General features: G+C 33.0%; 1 pseudogene; it reads right to left on the bottom strand.

Moving 5' to 3' along the window:
• Window positions 1–307: 307 nt before the first annotated feature.
• On the bottom strand, window positions 308–423 carry LOC120593079 (uncharacterized; annotated as a pseudogene).
• Window positions 424–5701: the final 5278 nt, after the last annotated feature.

Here is a 5701-nt window from a genome sequence, read left to right on the forward strand (position 1 = left end):
ACACTATTTCCTATGAGAGTGAGATTAACTGTACATGGTTAAATTAAGTTTTGGGAAACACTGAGCGTCCTTAGTCTGCAACAGTGTAACCACCTCATTCAAAATAACCACTGTGCATGGGATGGGACACATCTGTAAGAAACACCAAAGATTAATTATGCACTGCTTTTTGCCCTTACTCTGAGCTTGACGCTAATCTATAGTCCAAATTCTGTTTTGAAAGGTAGGTGACTGTATCAAAGAAAAATAAGGACCCTGCTCAGTAAAGACTCTAATCAATTTTTTTATTATTTATTATTATTATTTATGCCTACAGCACCTAGTCTTCCTAGGTGGTCTCCCATCCAAGTACTAACCAGGCCTGACCTTGCTTAGCTTCCGAGATCAGACATCGGGCTTGTTCAGGGTGGCATGGCTGTAGACCATGGACTATGGCTCCCCTGGGGCACGAACTCAGGACCTTCTGAGTGTAAAGCAGACGTGCTAACTGCTACATTATGAAACCACATCCAATAAAGATTATTTTTTAATTTAAAAAAAGAATGTACATTTGAGGATAAAGAGAAAAATAAGTTTGACTTGACTAAAGATCATTGCACCATATTGAAGAGGAATCAAACAATGCAAATTAGGAATATGACATTGCATTTCAAAAGAACATTTCCTCACAGATGTTATAGCTGAATGTACAATTTACTTTTTTCCTCTGAATGACAAAACAACACATGAGGAACAGGCAGAAGGAAGCAGAAAGAAACTGAGAGTGAAAAACAGCTATCACAGTAGGAGACCTACTATTGGGGTCAATTATTATTCAAATCAATTACTTGATTTACTTTTAAAAATAGCCTTTAAAAATGGTCCTTTTATGTGTTTTGTATTGATCAAGATTCTTATGCAGAGAACAGATTTCACTTCAGAAAATTTGAATGAAAGGATTTATTACAACATGTCAGAATTATTAAGACAGTTAAATAAAAACTTGTAGGAATACATTCCAGAATCTATTCTCAAGTCTGTATGTACTACAGAACCAGGCTGCTAAAGGAGCTGCTTCTCCTGCTATGATGAGGAAGCTGATTGTCAAATCAACAGGCATCCTGTATTATGTATATAAACATAGGACTGCCTTAGTCTGAGCTGCTGAGTTAGCTATAGTTACTGGTTCTGGAACTTATCACTCCTTCCTAGCAAGAAACCGTAGTGCAAAATCAGGAAGCTGTCACTATAGCTTCAGGGTCCCACATCACACCACCTTTTCTATCAAGAAGCCATTTCTGCTAAATCAGCAAGCCTCAATGAGTGTGTCTCCAGAACCATGCCACAAATGCTATAATCCACATTGATAAAATACATGCCCAATATCCCCTTCATCTCAGTTCAAATCCCAAGTTCCATATGATTGCATCTGCTGTCATATGACCTGAATCAAACTTGGATCATCAGGTGAAAATGAATTGGAGAAATTTTTGTTTTGGCTCTCTGTTCTCCACAGTAAAGTCACACCAGAAGAAAATTGGAATAGATATTCTGAGCCAAACCTCCATAACTGCATTAGATTGCAATCTTACTTCTCCAATGTTAATTTTTACAAATTTCAAATTTTCTTTGTGTGTGTTATACAGAGAATTATATATTTGGTTATATTTGAGCATGGTCCCAAAGTCTAGAACATTCTTACTCTAAATAAGTTCTTAATAAATATCTATTCAATAAAAAGAGAGAGATTCATTAGACAGACTGACAAAACCTCGTATTTCTATAGTTTTATACTTCGTGCAAAGTATTCTCACTCCCATCCATTAACTTCTTTGATCTCTTCAAACAGACTGTAGAGTAGGCAGGACAGCTATTAACAGCCCTCATTTAAAGGTAAGAAACTTGAAATTTGGAAAAATCAAGCAATACTTTAAGCTCTTATTAATAGTACATGGATCAGACATTGTAACTGGTTCTACCACTAATTTAGTTGCATAACTTTGAGTGAGTTACTTATCACTTCAGACTGTTTCCTTTCCTTGTCTTTTTGGTGATAATCAACAGTGAAGATTAAAAGAGAATTGCTTGAAATGTATAGGGTATGCTTACTATATGCGATATATTATGTCCTCTAGTTTATGTCCTAGTATTGTGTGGGCTCATATTGTTATTAATAATGTTTGCAAGAATCCTTTATGTTCACCAAAAGAGCTATGTCCTTTTTTTCAAGTGGCTGTATTATTTGACATGGAATTCTCACAAGTACCTTTTGTTAGGCCAATTGTTTTTATTGAAAATAAGTACATTATGGGAGTGGAAATCGTGAGAGTAAGAGGAGAGGATTACTGGTAGCCCAGATGATGAAACTAGATAAGACTACACATTTGCATAAGAACAGCTGAAATCAGTTGCAGAGTTAAAGCAAAACCATAATGAAGAAATATGACGTTTGTTATAGAGGCAATGGACTACGCTTTTTCCATATGCAGTTCCCAAACTGAGTTCTATTAGTGAATAAGCAAAGAGAGTGTTGGATTTGCTAACATTTTATTCAGTATTAGATTGGTCATAGTGATCAACTTAAGTAACACAAGAAAATAATGTCATAGATGGCTCCTCTTCCCACTTCCAAATCCTGGTATAAAACTCATTCATTTGGACACATCCTATTTCCCCCACTTGCCAGACATGACCTTGGCTGAGCTTATAAATATTTCTGAGAGCATTCCTCTATTGTAAAATAGAGACCAGTACTTCAAACTTAGAGACTTGTTTTAAGAATTACATGCAACAAGATGTGCAAGTGCCTAGTACAATACTTGATATACAATGATTTCTCCAAAAATATTTTTTAAAAGTTGTGTGGCTGTTTTAAATTTTATAGCAATTGTATGATCTTTGGAAATCATAGATCTTATTTTTAATATAAATATAAAACATATATTTATAGTCATTTAATTTCTATGAGACATTCATAAAAGTTTATTTTTAAAAGAATTACTCATATTACACATTATAACAATAGTATATTATAATAATATAGTAATACATATATTATTATTAACAATATATTAATATATACTATATAATAATATCTTTAATATATATTAAATAAAATATATTAAAGTATTTTAATAATATCCAAATAATAAATCAAAACTTATTTAAAGTTATAAAATGTTGAAAAAATTAAAATGAATGTTTCAGTACAAAATTTAATGAGAATACATGGAAAATTATGCAGAGCTGACTAATGAGCTAAGCCAACTCCTTGGCTCTTAGTAAATGTCATAGAAAGCAGATAATTTTATTCCCAGATGCTGAGATCTCTGTTACCTTACTGTTGGAATAATGAATTTCTAAAATATGAAAAAGATAAATATCTAAGAAATAAACTATGAAAATGATCAGTGCAATTACTAAACTGAATAACTAATCATGAGAGATCAAAGTTCTAAAGTTAATTTTATTTGTACAAAGCATTCTGGAGCAATAGCTATACTATAAGATAAATAAAATTGTTTGTCTAGAGCAAGTAACAAACCCTGACTCATTCTTTTCATTTTTTTGGTGTGGTTTGTTTTGTTTTTGTCACTGTTGGGGGCGATAGTGATAGTAATAAAAATCCTACCAAGTTTTTGTTAAGTTTGAAATAATATGTATGAATAAATTTTGCAAACTGTAAAGTAGAATAAAAAAGTAGTGGTCTTCCCCTCATAGTAATTTGATAGAGTGCCAAGTTTTATGAATCTTCATATTATTAAGATTTGACATATTTTCTTACTCGTCATAGATACCCAATATTTATGGCACAAGAAGATCAAGTGCAGTCCAAGTTCATTGTATAATGTGGTGTTACCTCAAGATTTTCCTTGCAATTCCAATTCTATATCTTCTAGCAACTCAACTTGAACTACAAGGAAGGAAAAATCCTTCCAAGTATAGTTTTCTCCCATTTCCCTTTCTAAAATCCTCCGTGACCATCCCCACAAGAGATGTTACCTTTCTATTTTAAAATATTGAGTCTTGTTGCTTATATAATTCTATCAATAACTGCCTGCTCATCATTTCATGTATAAGTCTATCATTTGTCTAACTAGACTGTAAATTCTTGAAGTTTAGGTTTAGATGTCAAATGTGTTTGCACCCCCATAGGGATTTCCTTGTTCATATTTATTAAATAACTTAACGTTTATGACAAAGATCTGAGACATATTCCCCTCCCTGTTTCAATCAACAGAGACAAGGCACCAGTAACCCATCATCTCTGTCTTTCTGTAATGGAAGAACAATCTCTCTTGTCAGATAGTTTACTATTTGTGAAGCTCCTCAACTAGTTCTACTTCTTTAATAGTAAAGATTTTCTTCTTCCAGTCATATTCTCTAAAGGAACTAGCACAGTGTCTGGATTGTCTAGTTTCAGTAAATACTTGAGGAATGATGATGTAACAAACTCTCTAACATCAGTTCTTTACCCTAGCCCACCAAATAGAATCCTCTTTTTTCCTTCCCATTTTACTCTTCTAGTGAGAAAAGATTCTTATTACTGCGGAGATTAAGTTGATCTACCTAATGAAGAGCCTAAAAGTGGCTGAAAGTTTGTTGTGTTGCTATGGATTGGTTATTTGGATCCCTTTTAAAGTCTACATATGAATAAAAGTAAAGAATGAAATCCCTTTCATTACTTTCACCTGGGGAACTATGCTAGTTGAACTTGATATGTCTCATGTACTAATGCACACAGGTCTCTGTGTGCTTTAGAACTGTAATTAAAGGGATGAGTGAAACTATGGATCAATTAAAGTCTGAGAGAGTCTTGGGCAGATTGTTTAATAAGAGGGAATTTTGGCAATGGAAAATTGTGGGCTGTAATGAGCCCAGAGAACCGGCAATTGTAGTTTCAGTTCTTTACTTTTTTATTTTCCATGTGCTTCCAAAATCTTCCATAGTCCAGTCTTGGATCTGTTGGCTGGTGTTGAGAATTTAGATTGGTGCCATTTCTCACAAAGTGAGAACATATTCTAAGAAAATCAACAAGATTACACACAGCAGATTTTGTATAAGGTATTTATCACTGTGTTGTATATAGTAACCAAGAAATACACGTTAATATCCAACTGTGTAGAATTAAATAAATTTTATTATAGCTCTACAATGTAATACTATGTGATCAAATAATCATGCTGTGAAAGAAAATTAGCTAGCATGAAAAAATATTTTTAATATATATTTTATTAAAAAGTTAAAGATTACTTATATCAAATGATGCATTAAATTTAGGTATATTTTATATATATACACACATATATATATACATATATACACACACATATAGAATAAAATCTCTAAAATTTCTACAATGAGCATATTACTTTGTGTCCAGAGAAACATTTTTTAAAGAGGAGGGGGGAATGCATTGCATATTATTTCTAAAGATCTACTCGGTATTGAAGAAAAGAGCATTTTATTTGAAATTAAATTTGTGGACTCTCTCTGGTAACATCCAATTTACCCTTCCAAAAAAGAAAAAAATTTTCTTGCCTAGGGCCAAGAGAGAAAGGAAAGGTGAAAAGAGGGAAAGAGGAGACTGAAGACTGCTCAAATGTCCTGTTAAATGGAATCTGCCTGAGCATGCTGTGCTTAAGCTGCCAACATCTTTTCTCAAAGAAATATTGAGGAGTTGCTGCTACAGCTGATGAAATCAACCTGACCAGTTCTTTTT

This window comes from Pteropus medius, unplaced genomic scaffold (assembly GCF_902729225.1).
Source record: "Pteropus medius unplaced genomic scaffold, Ma_sr-lr_union100, whole genome shotgun sequence".
Classification (NCBI taxonomy): Eukaryota; Metazoa; Chordata; class Mammalia; order Chiroptera; family Pteropodidae; genus Pteropus; species Pteropus medius.